Here is a 20,445-nt window from a genome sequence, read left to right on the forward strand (position 1 = left end):
TTTTCTCTCTTTCTTTTCCTTCTTTTCTTTAACATTGTATTTTTGAAATTCCAAACTCTAGATTTTTAATTTTTGCTTTTATGTGTTTGTTACCAATTTTATACCTTTAAGAACTCAATCTTCAGTACCCATTTTTTACTAGGGAGTGAGATTACTGGCTTGACTGCTCTCTCCCCTTTGGACTCTCCTTTTTCTCCACCAGGTCGCCTGTGTCTCCTCCCTAACCCCTCTCTACTCTAACCAACTCTGTGAATTTCTGTGTGTTCCAGATGGTGGAGAACACTTAGGGAACTGATTACTGGCTGGATTTGTCTCCCTCCTCTTCATTCCCCCCTTTTATCCTCCTGGCCACCTCTGTCTCCTTCCTCCTTCTTCTCTTCTCCATATAACTCCGTGAACATCTATGAGTGGTCCAGTTGTGGAGTGCATATAAGGAAGTGATTACTGGCTAGCCTGCTCTCTCCTCTATTGATTCCACCTCATCTCATTCATGTCACCTCTAACACCCTCCTCCCTCTTCTCTTCTCCATGTAACACTGTGAACCTCTCTGGGTGACCCTCACAGTGGAGAAACTTTTCATCTTTAACCTAGATGTTTTATCAGTGGTGCTGTATAGAAGGAGAAGTTTTGAAACTACTGTAAAAATAAGACTGATAACTGGAAGCAGGAGGATTAAGTCCAAACCCTGACTCCAGGGAACTCCTGACTCCAGGGAACATTAATTGACAGGAGCTCATCAAATTCCTCCATACCTACACTGAAACCAAGCACCACACAAGGGCTAACAAGTTCCAGGGCAAGACATACCAAGCAAAGTCTCCAGCAACACAGGAACACAGCCCTGAGCTCCAAGATACAGGCTGCCCAAAGTCACCCCAAAGCCATAGACATCTCATAACTCATCACTAGACACTTCATTGCACTCCAGAGAGAAAAAATCCAGCTCAACCCACCAGAACACGGACACAAGCTTCCCTAACCAAGAAACCTTGACAAGCCACCTGTACAAACCCACACACAGTGAGGAAATGCCACAATAAAGAGAACTCCACAAACTGCCAGAATATAGAAAGTACACCTCAAACTCAGCAATTTAAACAAGATGAAGAGACAGAGTAACACCCAGCAGGTAAAGGAACAGGATAAATGCCCACCAAACCAAACAAAAGAGGAAGAGATAGGGAATCTACCTGATAAAGAATTCCGAATAATGATAGTGAAATTGATCCAAAATCTTGAAATCAAAATGGAATCACAGATAAATAGCCTGGAGACAAGGATTGAGGAGATGCAAGAAAGGTTTAACAAGGACCTAGAAGAAATAAAAAAGAGTCAATATATAATGAATAATGCTATAAATGAGATCAAAAACACTCTGGAGGCAACAAATAGTAGAATAACAGAGGCAGAAGATAGGATTAGTGAATTAGAAGATAGAATGGTAGAAATAAATGAATCAGAGAGGAAAAAAGAAAAACGAATTAAAAGAAATAAGGACAATCTCAGAGACCTCCAGGACAATATTAAACGCTACAACATTCGAATCATAGGGGTCCCAGAAGAAGAAGACAAAAAGAAAGACCATGAGAAAATACTTGAGGAGATAATAGTTGAAAACTTCCCTAAAATGGGGAAGAAAATAATCACTCAAGTCCAAGAAACCCAGAGAGTCCCAAACAGGATAAACCCAAGGCGAAACACCCCAAGACACATATTAATCAAATTAACAAAGATCAAACACAAAGAACAAATATTAAAAGCAGCAAGGAAAAAACAACAAATAACACACAAGGGAATTCCCATAAGGATAACAGCTGATCTTTCAAAGGAAACTCTCCAAGCCAGGAGGGAATGGCAAGACATACTTAAAGTGATGAAAGAAAATAACCTACAGCCCAGATTATTGTACCCAGCAAGGATCTCATTCAAATATGGAGGAGAAATCAAAAGCTTTACAGACAAACAAAAGCTGAGAGAATTCAGCACCAACAAACCAGCTTTCCAACAAATACTAAAGGATATTCTCTAGATAGGAAACATAAAAAGGGTGTATAAATTCGAACCCAAAACAATAAAGTAAATGGCAATGGGATCATACTTATCAATAATTACATTAAATGTAAATGGGTTGAATGCCCCAACCAAAAGACAAAGACTGGATGAATGGATACAAAAACAAGACCCCTACATATGTTGTCTACAAGAGACCTACCTCAAAACAGGGGACACATACAGACTGAAAGTGAAGGTCTGGAAAAAGATTTTCCATGCAAATAGGGACCAAAAGAAAGCAGGAGTAGCAATACTCATATCAGATAAAATAGACTTTAAAACAAAGGCTGTGAAAAGAGACAAAGACGGTCACTACATAATGATCAAAGGATCAATCCAAGAAGAAGATATAACAATTATAAATATATATACACCCAACACGGGAGCACTGCAATATGTAAGACAAATGCTAACAAATATGAAAGGAGAAATTAACAATAACACAATAATAGTGAGAGACTTTAATACCCCACTCACACCTATAGATAGATCAACTAAACAGAAAATTAACAAGGAAACACAAACTTAAAATGATACAATAGACCAGTTAGACCTAATTGATATCTATAGGACATTTCATCCCAAAACAATGAATTTCACCTTTTTCTCAAGCGCACACGGAACCTTCTCCAGGATAGATCACATCCTGGGCCAAAAATCTAGCCTTGGTAAATTCAAAGAAATTGAAATCATTCCAAGCATCTTTTCTGACCACAATGCAGTAAATTAGATCTCAATTACAGGAGAAAAACTATTAAAAATTCCAACATATGGAGGCTGAACAACACGCTGCTGAATAACTAACTAATCATAGAATAAATCAAGAAAGAAATCAAAATTTGCATAGAAATGAATGAAAATGAAAACACAACAACCCAAAACCTGTGGAACACTTTAAAATCAGTCTTAAGGGGAAAGTTCATAGCAATACAGGCATACCTCAAGAAAGAAGAAAAAAGTCAAATAAATAACCTAACTCTACACCTAAAGCAACTAGAAAAGGAAGAAATGAAGTACCCCAGGGTTAGTAGAAGGAAAGAAATCTTAAAAATTAGGGCAGAAATAAATGCAAAACAAACAAACAAACAAACAAACAAAAAAAAAAAACAAAAGAGACAAAAATAGCAAAAATCAATAGCAAAAATTAGCAAAAAAGAAAAAATCAACAAAGCCAAAAGCTGGTTCTTTGAAAGGATAAATAAAATTGACAAACCATTAGCCAGACTCATCAAGAAACAAAGGGAGAAAAATCAAATCAATAAAATTAGAAATGAAAATGGAGAGATCACAACAGACAGCACAGAAATACAAAGGATCATGAGACTACTATCAGCAATTATATGCCTATAAAATGGACAGTGTGGAAGAAATGGACAAATTCTTAGAAAAGTACAACTCTCCAAAACTGGACCAGGAAGAAATAGAAAATCTTAACAGACCCATCACAAGCATGGAATCGAAACTGTAATCAGAAGTCTTCCAGCAAACAAAATCCCAGATCCAGATGGCTTCACAGCTGAATTCTACCAAAAATTTAGAGAAGAGCTAACACCTATCCTACTCAAACTCTTCCAGAAAATTGCAGAGGAAGGTACACTTCCAAACTCATTCTACGAGGCCACCATCACCCTAATACCAAAACCTGACAAAGATCCCACAAAAAAAGAAAACTACAGGCCAATATCACTGATGAACATAGATGCAAAAATCCTTAACAAAATTCCAACAATCAGAATCCAACAACACATTAAAAAGATCATACACCATGAACAAGTAGGCTTTATCCCAGGGATGTAAGGATTCTTCAATATCTGCAAATCAATCAATGTAATACACCACATTAACAAATTGAAAAATAAAAATCATTTGATTATCTCAATAGATGCAGAGAAAGCCTTAGACAAAATTCAACATCCATTTATGATAAAAACTCTCCAGAAAACAGGAATAGAAGGAACATACTTCAACATAATAAAAGATATATATGACAAACCCGCAGAAAACATTATCCTCAATGGTGAAAAATTGAAAGCATTTCCTCTAAAGTCAGGAACAAGACAAGGGTGCCCACTTTCATCATTACTATTCAACATAGTTTTGGACGTTTTGGCCACAGCAATCAGAGCAGAAAAAGAAATAAAAGGCATCCAAATTGGAAAAGAAGAAGTAAAACTCTCACTGTTTGCAGACGACATGATCCTCTACATAGAAAACCCTAAAGACTCCACCAGAAAATTACTAGAAATAATCAATGATTATAGAAAGTTGCAGGATAAAAAATCAACACACAGAAATCCCTTGCATTCGTATACACTAATAATAAGAAAATAGAGAAATTACGGAATCAATTCCATTCACCATTGCAACAGAAAGAATAAAATACTTAGGAATATATTTATCTAAAGAAACTAAAGACCTATATATAGAAAACTATAAAACACTGGTGAAAGAAATCAAAGAGGACACTAATAGATGGAGAAATATACCATGTTCATGGGTGGGAAGAATCAATATAGTGAAAATGAGTATACTACTCAAAGCAATTTATAGATTCAATGCAATCCCTATCAAGCTACCAACGGTATTCTTCACAGAGCTAGAATAAATAATTTCACAATTTGTATGGAAATACAAAGAACCTCAAATAGCCAAAGCTATCTTGAGAAAGAAGCATGGAACTGGAGGAATCAACCTGCCTGACTTCAGGCTCTACTACAAAGCCACAGTCATCAAGACAGTATGGTACTGGCACAAAGACAGAAATATAGATCAATGGAACAAAATAGAAAGCCCAGAGATAAATCCACGCACATATGGACACCTTATCTTTGACAAAGGAGGCAAGAATATACAATGGATTAAAGACAATCTCTTTAACAAGTGGTGCTGAGAAAACTGGTCAACCACTTGTAAAATAATGAAACTAGAGCACTTTCTAACACCATACACAAAAATAAACTCAAAATGGATTAAAGATCTAAACATTAGACCAGAAACTATAAAACTCTTAGAGAAAAACATAGGCAAAACACTCTCTGACATGCATCACAGCAGGATCCTCTATGACCCACCTCCCAGAATATTGGAAATAAAAGCAAAAATAAACAAATGGGACCTAATTAAACTTAAAAGCTTCTGCACAACAAAGGAAACTATAAGCATGGTGAAAAGGCAGCCTTCAGAATGGGAGACAATAATAGCAAATGAAGCAACTGACAAACAACTAATCTCAAAAATATGCAAGCAACTACTATGGCTCAATTCCAGAAAAATAAATGACCCAATCAAAAAATGGGCCAAAGAACTAAATAGACATTTCTCCAAAGAAGACATACAGATGGCTAACAAACACATGAAAAGATGCTCAACATCACTCATTATCAGAGAAATGCAAATCAAAACCACTATGAGGTATCATTTCACGCCAGTCAGAATGGCTGTGATCCAAAAGTCTACAAGCAATAAATGCTGGAGACGGTGTGGAGAAAAGGGAACCCTCTTACACTGTTGGTGGGAATGCAAACTAGTACAGCCACTATGGAGAACAGTGTGGAGATTCCTTAAAAAACTGGAAATAGAACTGCCTTATGATCCAGCAATCCCACTGCTGGGCATACACACTGAGGAAACCAGAAGGGAAAGAGACACGTGTACCCCAATGTTTATCGCAGCACTGTTTATAATAGCCAGGACATGGAAGCAACCTAGATGTCCATCAGCAGATGAATGGATAAGAAAGCAGTGGTACATATACACAATGGAGTATTACTCAGCCATTAAAAAGGATACATTTGAATCAGTTCTAATGAGGTGGATGAAACTGGAGCCTATTATACAGAGTGAAGTAAGCCAGAAAGAAAAACACCAATACAATATACTAACGCATATATATGGAATTTAGAAAGATGGTAATGATAACCCTGTATACGAGACAGCAAAAGAGGCACTGATGTATCGAACAGTCTTATGGACTCTGTGGGAGAGGGAGAGGGTGGGATGATTAGGGAGAATCGCATTAAACATGTATAATATCATATATGAAATGAGTCGCCATTCCAGGTTCGATGCACGATACTGGATGCTTGGGGCTGGTGCAATGGGACAACCCAGAGGGATAGTATGGGGAGGGAGGAGGGAGGAGGGTTCAGGATGGGGAACACATGTATACCTGTGGTGGATTCATTTCGATATATGGCAAAACCAATACAATATTGTAAAGTTAAAAAATAAAATTAAAAAAAAAACAATATTAAAAATAGATCCCACAGGAATTACTGATAAATAATGGAATATGGGTAGTGAAAGGGACAGAAGAGTTGAGGATTATTCCAATGCATTTTTCCAATGAGAAACTAGATGGACAGAGTTAATGTTTAGTTATTAGAGGAAGAATGTGGAAAAAAACATGATAAAAAAAATAAAATTCAGGTATTAATATATTAATCTTGATATGTATATCACACATTCAAACAGACAAACCAAGATTTCTGAGAAGTCTGGATCAGAGTTATGGCAGTTGTCACATAAGGCCATGAAAGTGATCAAAATTATCTAGAAGGTGAGAATAAAATAAAAAGAAAATACGGTCCAAGGAATGACACTTGGAGCATTTCAATGCCTGTCTGTCTGCTGCTGCTGCTGCTGCTGCTGCGTCGCTTCAGTAGTGTCTGACTCTGTGCGACTCCATAGACAGCAGCCTACCAGGCTCCCCCGTCCCTGGGATTCTCCAGGCAAGAACACTGGAGTGGGTTGCCATTTCCTTCTTCAGTGCATGAAAGTGAAAATTGAAAGTGAAGTCGCTCAGTCGTGTCAGACTCCTAGCGACCCCATGGACTGCAGCCTACCAGGCTCCTCCATCCATGGGATTTTCCAGGCAAGAGTACTGGAGTGGGATGCCATTGCCTTCTCCTCAACGTCTGTCTACACATCAGCAAAAGACAGAGAAAGCTTTAATTCTTAAATAGGAGAAAAACTGAGAGATTTAACATGTCATAAATCAAGTGCAAACAGTTTACCAGAAAGAAATGGATCACATTAGTAAAATCCTTCTAACAAACCAGATCAAAAAACAACTGAGATTGAAGAGATTAACTGACCTTGGTAATATTTGTGTGACCCGTGTCTTGCTTTTCCTGTCACTGAAAGTGAAAGTACTCAATTGTGTCCAACTCTTTGCAACCTCACAGTCCATGGAATTCTCCATGCCAGAGTACTGGAGTAGGTAATCTTTCCTTTCTCCAGGGGATCTTCCCAATGCAGGAATCAAACCCAGGACTCCTGCACTGCAGGTGGATTCTTTCCTCACATCGTGCCAGCAATAAATATATATTTAGAAAGAATACTTATTTCTAGGTTATTCCAAATCAAAGAGAAGAATGATCCAGCAATCCCACTGCTGGGCATACACACTGAGGAAACCAGAATTGAAGAAGACACGTGTACCCCAATGTTCATCGCAGCACTGTTTATAATAGCCAGGACATGGAAGCAACCTAGATGTCCATCAGCAGATGAATGGATGACAAAGCTGTGGTACATATACACAATGGAGTATTACTCAGCCATTAAAAATAACACATTTGAATAAGTTCTAATGAGGTGGATAGAAATGGACCCTATAATACAGAGTGAAGTAAGCCAGAAAGAAAAACACCAATACTGTATACTAATGCATATATATGGAATTTAGAAAGATCATAACAATAACCCTGTATGCGAGACAGCAAAAGAGACACAGATGTATAGAACAGTCTTTTGGACTCTGTGGGAGAGGGAGAGGGTGGGATGATTAGGGAGAATGACATTGAAACATGTATAATATCATATATGAAATGAATCGCCAGTCTAGGTTCAATTCATGATACTGGATGCTTGGGGCTGGTGCACTGGGATGACCCAGAGGGATGTTAAGGGGAGGGAGGAGGGAGGAGGGTTCAGGATGGGGAACGCATGTATACCTGTGGTGGATTCATGTTGATGTATGGCAAAACCAATACAATATTTTAAAGTAATTAACCTCCAATTAAAATAAATAAATTTATATTAAAAAATAAAATAAAATATTTTGGGGTCAGCTTTATCATGTTTATATTCTGTATTTTCAATATTCTCTGAAAGAATTTTGAAAAAGAGGGAGGAAGAATTTTTAGGCAAAGAATGTCCAGAGAAATGTAGTTTTGCAAGGTAAATGCATATTGAAACTTTGTGCTAATGTATAAGGTATAAATGTATAGTCCACATAGAAATTAAGATTGTTAGTGCATTACTGAATTTGTTTTGATAAATAGAAAAAAAATGGCTTGAAAGAAAATAAATGATTTGAAGATCAAGTGTTCCAAAACATGCATGAGTATGTTAGAATAAAAATTATGAGTCATTTCCCAGAGCTGTGCACTTCTTTTGAAGTCTGGGTTCGAAATCATAAGACATGCTAGTTTCAACAAATTAAGTAAATATACATGTATTTTCATTTTTATTTCCATGATACATGACTTTGTGTTACTAGATATTTGCCTTTCCTCAGTACGTCCTTTATTTCTTTAAAATAATATATTTTATTTCTCTATTACATTCCTTTGGGAGTATTAGGATTTAGAAGCTTTAGGGAAGATATTACTTGTGAATATTAAAGTAACATGAATTTTAGTATTCTAAATACTTATCTGAGATTATAAAAGGGTTTATTTAAAGGCAGATACATGAGTTATTGAACTTAATTTTTTAAAATATCTAAATCTTTGTTTCTTATACCATTTCCATTATTATTTCCCTTGAAAGGAAAACAAATCACAAGAAACTTGGCCCTTTTATCTCCTAAATGTATTCATTAATGTTGATAATTTTCTGAGCATATTTTCCTTAAGTATGGAAATATCTAAAATACTTAGTATCACAAATATTACAGTATCACATAAATAAATGTCTTAATAGATTTGTATTTGATCACATTGGGACATGCCTCAGGATATCTCAATAAGAAAAGCTAAATTTAACAGTTTAATTTCCTCTTATTCTTATCCTTTTATATATCAACAAAGTTTTGGCATTCCAACCTATATATAAAAAGACATAGAAGCATTGGCTTCATTTAGAAAATTAGCAGACCATGAACACAGCTCCCATGTACTCAATTAAAACCATCAAAACCTTAAAATCTTGTTAGTAATATATGAGAGATAAACTGAGATTTTGTACTTAGTCTCTGCCACTGTTGCTTCTCATTTCTTCTTATGAATGACTTAGCTTAACTGTTCCTTTCCAGCCATCTTTATTATCCCAAATTGACCAAAACTTCTAATTTGTAAGAATGATTCCTCCCATTTGGAAAAACATTTTTAATCAACTATTTCTGAAACCAATTGAAACTGAGCGTTTTAAAAAAAATTTGTAAAATCAATCTCTCTTTCATTCTCTCTCAAATTAGAAAAGCTTCTTTAGAGTCTTCAAGTCTGGCATTTTAAAAATAAAGGCTCCCACAGATTTAAATGATGTAAATCAGATCAAGACTTTATCTTCTAATGCCCACCCAGAGAACACTTCCAGGAAGATCAGTTCAGTCACTCAGTCGTATCTGACTCTTTGCGAAGCCATGGACTGCAGCACACCATGCTTCCCTGTCCATCACCAACTCCCCCGAGCATACTCAAACTCATGTCCATCGTGTTGGTGATGATATCTGACCATCTTATCCTCTGTTGTCCCCTTCAATGTATCCCAGCATCAAGGGATTTTCCAATGAGTCAGTCCTTTGCATCAGGTGGCTGAAATATTGTAGTTTCAGCCTCAGCATCAGTCTTTCCAATGAACACCCAGGACTGATTTCCTTTAGGATTGACTGGTTGGACCTTCTTGCAGTCCAGGGGATTCTCAAGAGTTATTTCCAACACCACAGTTTGAAAGCATCAATTATTTGGTGCTTGGCTTTCTTTAGAGTTCAACTCTCACATCCATACATGACTACTGGAAAAACCATAGCTTTGACTAGATGAACTTTTGTTGGAAAGTAATGTCTCTGCTTTTTAATATGTTGTCTAGGTTGGTCATAGCTTCTTTCCAAAGGAGCAAGCGCCTTTGAATTTCAGTGATTTTGGAGCCCAAAGAAATAGTCTCTCAATGTTTCCATTGTTTCCCCATCTATTTGCTTTGAAGTGATGGGACCTGATGCCATGATCTTAGTTTTCTGAATGTTGAGTTTTAAGCCAATTTTTTCACTCTCCACTTTCACTTTCATCAAGAGGTTTTTGAATTCCTCTTCACTTTCTGCCATAAGGGTGGTGTCATCTGCCTATCTGAGGTTACTGATATTTCTCTCAGCAATCTTGATTCCAGCTTGTGCTTCATCCAGCCCAGAGTTTCTCATGATGTACTCTGCATATAAGTTAAATAAGCAGGGTGACAATATACAGCCTGGACATATTCCTTTCCTGATTTGGAACCAGTCTATTGTTCCATGTACAGTTCTAACTGTTGCTGCTTGACCTACATACAGATTTTTCAGGAGACAGGATAAGTGATCTGGTATTCCCATGTCTTTCAGAATTTTCCACAGTTTATTGTGATCCACACAGTCAAAGGCTTTGACATAGTCAATAAAAGAAAGTAGATGTTTTTCTGGAACTCTCTTTTAAGAGACATTGCTTTTTCGATGATCCAGCGGATGTTGGTAATTCGATCTGTCATTGCTATGCCTTTTCTAAATCCAGCTTGAACATCTGGAAGTTCACAGTTCATATACTGTTGAAGCCTGGCTTGAAGAATTTTGGCAATCCTTATTTCCATATCCAGGAAGATAGATCATAACAGAAATGCTATAAGATCTGTCCTCAGAATTCCAACGACTGTACTACCAATGTCTACTTTTGATGAGTGCAGTTTCCTGTACATAAAAGCAACCCTAAGTCTTTTATTTTTTCCTTTTAGTCCCCTTGATATTGGCTTCTTGATTTGCTTTGTATTGATGAAGGAGCTTATAGATAAGATGCAATAGGGTTAGGAATCTTAATGCCTGATTATTTGTATTTTGTTTCTTTCTTCATTTGGATACTGGTAGTCACAAGACTTTCAAAAAACTTTAGGGTTATGGTGAGAATAGCACTAAATAATTGAAGCTTTGAAAAGAGTCTAGACAAGAGTCTATCAAGCAAAATTTAGAACTTCAGTATTTACTCTGAATAATTTATAATAATAATATAATCCATTTATGTGCATTAGAATCAAAAAAAATTCAAAAACTGAAATAAGTAACAATTGGCATGAAGAGACCACTAAGGAATGGGGAAATTCTATAATTATTTATCCTAGATACTCATGAATAAGACCTAATGAAAATGTGGGATAGCTAACATCCAAACTTAAACCCTCCACACTCTATTCTGTTGCAAATCCAGATTGGCATACTGCTTCTTCAGACCTCAACTTTGCTTTTCCTTGCACATCTTTTGCACTTTCACCAAACCCTTTTTTCTTTCACACACTGGCCATACCTAAAGATATTCCACTCATTGAACATTATCATAATATACTGTGGTTGGAAGAAATGAAAACAAAAAACTCTGGTTCCTTAATTTTCAATCTTGCTTGAGATCATATTTGCATAATCTCATTAAGGTCAGGAAAGAGTAAAGTTTATTGAAGAAATCAGGACTGCTTTATGAACTTCTAGTCCAGTATTTCTTAATCCCTATGAATTAGTTTATTCCTTTGTAGATCTTGGACTTTTGAAAACTTGGTAGAAAAAGCAAGAAGGATCAATTATCAAAATTTCATATATATGAATCAAAATTTGACCATGGATGGATATACAGTTAATATAAAAATAGGACAATTCATTTCATTAACTTTCTCTGAGAATTTTTCTTCAAAACTGTTTGATCAAAAATCCAGTCTGATAAATAGCAGGGCATAAGCATCCATTTCAGAGTCCCCGTAAATTGAACCTTATGGGAACACACTGCTCAAGACAAAGGTGAAGATATCACAAAGACTAGATCTATGTTCTTTGTTGATCATCTTAAATTTTCTGTTAGAAAATAAAATGGCAAATTGCCATGCTAAGCACTTGGAAGATATTTTGACTCAGAAAAAAAGAAAAATCACATACAAAATTAATAGCACTTAAGATCAAGTAATCAGCTGAACCCAGGAAGAGGACATTGCTATATCTAGGCTTGGCTTCCCTGGTGACTCAGAGGGTAAAGAATCTGCCTGCAGTACAGGAGACCTGGGTTCAGTCATTGGGTTGGGAAGATTCCCTGGAGAAGGGAACACCTAGCTGCTCCAGTATTCTGGCCTAGAGAATGTCATGGACAGAGGAGCCTGGCAGGCTACAATCCACAAGGTCACAAAGAGTGAGATACGATTGAGTGACTTTCAGTTTTCTTTCATGTCTAGGCTAGAAAAAATACACCATCAAAATTGTAAGGAAAATAAACACTGAAAGAAAAATTATCCAATAGAATGACTCTTCTTTAAAGAAGTAGCCCCTCTTGTCTGCCCATAAATTCCTTAATGTAAAAGAAATGTAACTATAATATTAACATCTGTTTGGCCTTTTGAAAAACATCAGTGAATAAATTGACCGTGGGGATAGCCAAGTGAGTTTCACACTTTAAATAGCGTGTCATAAATGAATTCCTTTTTTACCTTCACCAAGAGTCAAAGCTATACATACTGGCAATCCCAGAGATAAGATAGTTTATCAGTTCAGCTGTAAATTAACTCTCTACTATAGAATGAAGCTCCTGACACTAAAACAATTCTTCTTAATCGTGAACTTCTATGGGCTTCCCTGGTGACACTGACAGTAAAGGATTGCCTGCAACACAGGGACCTGGGTTCCATCCTTGGGTCAGGAAGATCCCCTGGAGAAAGGAATGACTACCCATTCCATTATTCTTGCCTGGAGAATTCCATGGACAAACGAGCCTGGCAGGCTCCAGTTCATGGAGTCACAAAGAGTCGGACACAACTGAGTGAGTAACACTTTCATGATCATTTCTTCCAATGTATCTTTTGCAATACTTGTAGAATGAAAAGGAAAAAGACAATTTTCAAATACTATTTTTGCATCATCAAATGAGGTGTAGGTAAATCAGTCATATTATTCTTACTAATTATATCAATATTACACAAATGGAAATCACATTATTAATCTAAAATTATTACTAAACATGTCATTGAGAATTATATTAATATTTTTAGAGTTTCTTAATACATTTGATAATATAGTTCCTGCCCATAATAACAAATGTTTTCATGGATTGTGATATAAGTCAGTAATCAACTTTTTGTTAATTTTGGATTCCAGGTCTCTTGTAGGGCATAGCCATAATACTGATATCATACTACAAGACTGTATTGATGAGGTTTCATGATAAGCCTTATCAGTTCAGTTCAGTTCAGTCGCTCAGTCGTGTCCGACTCTTTGCCACCCCATGAATCGCAGCACGCCAGGCCTCCCTGTCCATCACCATTTCCCGGAGTTCACTCAAACTCACGTCCATTGAGTCAATGATGCCATCCAGCCATCTCATCCTCTGTCGTCCCCTTTTCCTCCTTCCCTCAATCGCTCCCAGCATGAATCTTTTCCAATGAGTCAACTCTTCCCACAAGGTGGCCAAAGTACTGGAGTTTCAGCTTTAGCATCATTCCTTCCAAAGAACACCCAGGGCTGATCTCTTTTAGAATGGACTGGTTGGATCTCCTTGCAGTCCAAGGGACTTTCAAGAGTCTTGTCCAACACCACAGTTCAAAAGCATCAATTCTTCGGCATTCAGCTTTCTTCACATTCCAACTCTCGCATCCATACATGACTACTGGAAAAACCATAGCCTTTACTAAACGGACCTTTGTTGGCAAAGTAGTGTCTCTGCTTTTCAATATGCTATCTAGGTTGAGCCTTATACTTAAGTTTAATCCTTCAACCACCACCGCCCCCTACCCCCCCAAGCCCCATTACTCAAACACACACACACTCAAGTAAATTCCTGGTTAAACTGAATGTTTCCAATTTCAACTCCTATAGTAGGTATATTTGTTTGTTTATACATGGGGCCTTGTCATTAGGGGGTCATCTGTGCAAATTATGCTCTCCTTTTAGGAATTCCCATGGGCTAACTGGACAATAAATCTTTCAGTAAAGTCCATTGTTTTTACTTCTGTTTCCAAGATCCAGACCACTGCCCTTGAACTACCTCTGTTTTCATCTAACTGGGCATTCTTAATAGCCCCTCTTGCTTGGGTCAGTGTTCATACTCTTTTCCATTGTTATTCCTATCATGCTATTTATTCTCTGAGGTTATTTTATTCATTTTCCAAAGAAGCACAATATGTCTAGTCTGGCTGCATCCTTTTAATTTCTCCTGAAATAAATTCCCTTTTTTGGCCAATAAATGTCAATAAGACTTTTTACTCAGTATGTCTTTCCATAGTGAAGGAAAATCCGGCTTGCCAAAGGACCTTACCTGCCTCCTGAGAAACCTGTAAGCAGGTTAAGAAACAACAGTTAAAACTGGACATGGGAACAATGGACTGGTTCAAAGTTGGGAAAGGAGTACATCATAGTTTTATTATCATCACCCTGCTTATTTAACTTATATGCAGAGTACATCATGCGAAATGCTGGGCTGAATGAAGCTCCAGCTGGAATGAAGACAGCTGGGAAAAATATCAACAACCTCAGATATGCAGATGACACCATCCTCATGGCAGAAAGCAAAGAGGAACTAAAGATCTTCTTGATGAAGATGAAAGAGGAAAGTGAAAAAGCTGGTGTAAAATTCACATTTAAAAAAAGATCATGGCATCCAGTCCTATCACTTCATGGCAAATAGATGAGGAACAAATGGAAACAGTGAGAGACTCTATTTTCTTGGGCTCCAAAATCACTGTGGATGGTGACTGCATCCATAAAAGGCACTTGCTCCTTTGAAGAAAAGCTATGACAAATCTAGACAGTGTATTAAAAAGCAGAGATATCACTTTGCTGACAAAGGTCCATTTAGTCAAAGCTATGGTTTTTCTAATAGTCATACATGAATGTGAGAGTGGGACTATAAAGAATGCTGAGTGCCAAAAAAATTGATGTTTTCAAAGTGTGGTATTGGAGAAAATTCTTGAGATTCCCTTGAACAGCAAGGAGATCAAACCAGTAAATCCTAAAGAAAGTCAACTCTGAATACTCATTGGAAGAACTGATGCTGAAGCTTAATCTCCAATAATTTGGCCACCTTATGTGAAGAGTCAATTCATTGGAAAAGACCCTGATGCTGGGACTTCAGATATGCAGATGACACCACCCTTATGGCAGAAAGTGAAGAAGAACTAAAGAGCCTCTTGATGAAAGTGAAAGAGGAGAGTGAAAAAGTTGGCTTAAAGTGCAACATTCAGAACACTAAGATCATAGCATTTGGTCCGAATACTTCATGGCAAATAGATGGGGAAACAGTGGAAACAGTGACTGACTTTATTTTTCTGGGCTCCAAAATCACTGCAGATGATGATTCCAGCCATAAAATTACAAGGTGCTTACTCCTTGGAAGGAAAGTTATGACCAACCTAGACAGCATATTAAAAAGCAGAGTCAAAAAAAAAAAAAAAAGCAGGGTCATTACTTTGCCAACAAAGGTCTGCTAGTCAAGGCTATGGTTTTTCCAGAGGTCATGTGTGGTTGTGAGAGTTGGACTATAAGGAAAGCTGAATTGATGCTTTTGAACTGTGGTGTTGGAGAAGATTCTTGAGAGTCCCTTGGACTGCAAGGAGATCAGACCTGGGTGTTCATTGGAAGGACTGATGTTGAAGCTGAAACTCCAATACTTTGGCCACCTGATGCAGAGAGCTGACTCATTGAAAAGACCCTGATGCTGGGAAAGATTGAAGGCAGGAGGAGAAGGGGATGACAGAGGATGAGATGGTTAGGTGGCATCATCGACTCGATGGACATGGGTTTGGGCGGACTGCAGAAGTTGGTGATGGACAGGGAGGCCTGGTGTGCTGCAGTTCATAGGCTCACAAAGAATCGGACATGACTGAGCGACTGAACTGAATACTGAATATGTGAAGAGTTGATTCATTGGAAAAGACCCTGTTGCTGGGAAAGGTTCAAGGCAGAAGGAAAAGGGGTTGATAGAGGATGAGATGGTTGGATGGCATCACGGATTCAATGGAAATGAGTTTGAGGTAACTCTGGTAGATAGTGAAGGATAGGGAAGCCTTGTGTGCTCCAGTCCACGGGGTTACAAAGAGTTGGACATGACTGAGTGACTGAACAACAAAGGACTCTTAGATTTGCCAGTTTCTCCTATGATCCTTTTTTTTTTTTTCCACTTTTATTTTATTATTTTTTTACTATTTTATTTTTCTTTAATTTTTAATATAAATTTATTTATTTTAATTGCAGGCTAATTACTTTACAATATTGTATTGGTTTGCCATACATCAACATGAATCCACCATGGGTGTACACGTGTTCCCCATCCTGAACCCCCCTCCTGCCATCCTCCCCATACCATCCCTCTGGCCCTTTTTGGTAGGATATTTTGGTAAATGTTGGTTTGGTTTGTCAACCAAACATTTTGTTGCCTTAAAGTGTTTCTCTGATAATTGCAAATTTAGTACATATTTGGGACTAAAAATTGTTGAATTGTCCAGTGCAATATCACATGGAATGCTGACATCAAAATATAAGTCAATTTGAGCATGTCCAAGAGCTTCTTATAGGCATCTTTGGCAACCACTTAAACTGTTAAAAGCAAAGAATACATGCCACCACACCATCCCTAAACTAATACTGGCCTGTTTTCCAAGTGTCCTTTACCCTAAGTATTTTCCCTCTATCCACACACAAAAAAAATGGTCTATATGCAGTAAAACAGTGTTGATAAATCAGAAATGGAGCAGGTGATTTGACACAATGAGCATCTTGTGTGCTAAGTTAATTTCTGCCCTTCTATAACAGAAGCAGTTGCAACTAAATTGCAGTTTGAAAATAGCAATTTCCCTTTAAATAGTGCATAACTTGAAGCTCACAATAAATTTTCCAAAATCAGGATGATTTTGGCTGGGTGGCAGTAACAGGCTCTCACTCAATGTCTGATCATTATGGACATAAGTTTCAGACACTTTCAAAGTCATTTAAGTATGGAGTCGGTAAATGCTGAATTATACTGTGTGTGTATTTGTGTGTGTGTGTGTGTGTGTGTGTGTGTGTGTATGTGTGTGTGTATTTAATGCTATAAGGAAGCTTGTTCTTGGAAGGGCAGAATCAAACTTAACTGTTTTCCTGGTAACTTTGTGAACAGATGCTAATAATATCCCCAAATTTGTCATGCAATATCTTTAGAAACCAAACATCAATAAATCTGTATGCCTCTTAACTGACTTTAGAGCTAGCAGAGAAAATAACTTATTATTTGTTGAGCAGTATCTCTACTGTCCCCCTATTTAAATACCGCAGAATTTTATCATTTGCTATGTGCTCTGTACTTATTGTGATTAATTAGCCATTCTCCAATGGTCACAGGATTAATAAGTATTTTTAATTATTCCTTGGATTAGTTTTCAAATTGAGATTAACATTTTATGATAGTATAGTGAATAATAGTACTTTCCAACTAAGCTTCAACTTTCTTCTAAACAGAGGTGGAAAAGAAGGCAAGTGCCAACTAAGCAATGTACTTCAGTGTGTAACATATATTGAATTTTTGAACTGTTTATACCATGTTGGTACAGCTGATACTTTTGAAGGCATAACTTTATGCTACCCTCTATGATCTACATTTCTTTTGCAAAATTCATTAGCTTATTATGGGCCATCCTGGACTATTAAACAAGGAGTTTTGTGATACTAATTAATATATTTGCATCTAATAGTCCCTTTATTAAACTAGAATATTTATATCTCCCAGTTATCCTAGGTTATTTTAAAAGAAGCACTTGAGTACATTTATATTATTCTAAATGTTTCCCTGCAGGTTTTTCAATCAAAACAACTTGAAAAGCAGATTTGCGTATCATCCCTTTCCTCTATATTTTGGATAAGGAATAACTACTCCATTTAAACATCACAAATATTCCAATATTACAGTCTGGCAATAGTAAGCCAACACCCATAAATAACTTTTGCTTATAAATTCCTAATTTGAGCCATATTTTTCCCTGAAAACTTCCTATAATTGTATCACCAGATCCCACTACATTTGCTATCTTCTAACTTTTCATCGTGAGAAGGCAATGGCAACCTACTCCAGCACTCTTGCCTGGAAAATCCCATGGACGGAGGAGCCTGGTAGGCTGCAGTCCATGGGATCTCTAAGAGTTGGGCACGACTGAGCGACTTCGCTTTCACTTTTCACTTTCATGCATTGGAGAAGGAAATGGCAACCCACTCCAGTGTTCTTGCCTGGAGAATCCCAGGGACGGTGGGGCCTGGTGGGCTGCCGTCTATGGGGTCACACAGAGTCGGACACAACTGAAGCGACTTAGCAGCAGCAGCAACTTTTCATCAGCAGGGTTATAAAGGATAGTACACTAATACCAGTGTCAATCAATTCTAATAAATTTCCTTTGCCAGCTGAAGGCTATTGTGCCCATATCAAGGCAAATGACCTCTAGTCCCCATTGGGGATAGTCACAAGACCCTGACCCTCTTGTCAGTTAGAATTCTGATTCTCTCCTATTTTAATTGGCATTGACTCTGAAAAGATTGTAGACTTCAGTTTTCAGTAATAAGATTTTTTTTTAATATATTAAGGCCAAGATGAAGTAAGTCAATTTGTCATAGTCTTTTTACAACCTGAACAGTTGGTAAGGCTGAATGACCTGGTCTCTTATAGTCATCCATTAAAATTTTAGTAGCTACTCCATCTACTTCTATTTCATGTCATTTTTAATTAAGCCTCTGAAGAATTCCACATAGTTTAATTCCACATTGTAAGTTTTTCTCGTATTTTCCTTTCCAATTGTTCCATTGTTTTTGGCATAACTCTGAATAATTTCCTGTCATTTAGTTCCATGTGGAGGCTTAAAATCCCTAACAGCTTTCTGCACATCATTTCTTCTCCTCAACAATAAAGTCAATGGGGGCCCAAACAATTAGAGTCCCATTTATCAGAGCATCAGTCATTACATGGTGAGGGGTATGGAGATAGTGGAAATCTTAATACAGGAAGTACAGGCCATAGTTTTACAGTTCTACAGCCTCCAGCTACCTGTTATCTTTAGTTTTACTAGGACATATTTAAAAAAATGTATCACATTCTTGGCTGATGTATCATTTTTAAAAATTTATTTTGTAATACATTAGCTGTCCACCTTGCCCTGGATCCATATACTTCCAGACTCATTTACAGTTTTCTTCCTGTCAGTGGATGTAATGCTTGTGCACCCAAAATCCAGAGATGGATAGGAAGTCAACCTGAAAACAATGATTCCTCCCCTTTGGCTCTATTTCTCTCCAACAGTATTATTTAAATTGTATTGTCAGAGATGGTTTCAGATATCCCATTCCCATTGCCAACTGCAAAGATTCCATATATTTTGATCTTTAAAAGGTCTCAAAAGTTGTACAGAGCATCCTCACACAAAGTCTTATTTAAAACAACAAAAGGAGTACAGCATTGGGATTTAAGAGACATCCAGGTGCAAGCTCTCAGGACTCTTATTCACAAATATATTTTTTTGTCTCCAAATTGAGCCACCAATAATTGTATTACAATGAGTCCTGACTTCAGAAAAATCAAGAATGAATTTCACTGTGAGGTTTTTATGTTCCTCTGTACACATATTCAAGCCAAACTGCCTAAGCAGTTACTCAGGCAGAAAACTATCAGAAAACAACAACAACAACAAAAGCAAAAACTAGTCCCTGGTGTCCCAGGGCAATGCCTTGGGAGGTATGCAATTGTGATCCCTCAGCATCTGGAGTAGAGTGTGACCTTGGGGAGTGATCTGGGGAGGCACTACAGTATTCAGTGTGAAAGTGAAAGTGTTAATTGCTCAGTCATGTCTGACTCTTTGCAACCCCATGGAATGTAGCACACCAGGCTTCTCCGTCCATAGGATTCTCCAGGCAAGAATACAGGAGTGGGTAGCCATTCCCTTCTCCAGGGGATATTCCTGACCCAGGAATTGAACCTAGGTCTCCTGCATTGCAGGCAGATTCTTTACCATCTGAGCCACATGGGAAAGCCTATGGTATTCACTACAAGTTGTCAATATTATCAATATTTCTAGGTTACGTCCTGAGATCAATCAATATCTTTGCAGTATAAAGTGAGAAAAAGAAGATATTTGTTTAGTGCGTCCTATGTGGCAGATGATACTATACTAAGGGCTTTATATTCACCATCCCTGATCCTAACACAGTAATTATTAGTTTCATTTTATAAATGAGGACA

The sequence above is a fragment of the Bos taurus genome, chromosome 6 (assembly GCF_002263795.3).
Source record: "Bos taurus isolate L1 Dominette 01449 registration number 42190680 breed Hereford chromosome 6, ARS-UCD2.0, whole genome shotgun sequence".
In the NCBI taxonomy this organism is placed as follows: domain Eukaryota; kingdom Metazoa; phylum Chordata; class Mammalia; order Artiodactyla; family Bovidae; genus Bos; species Bos taurus.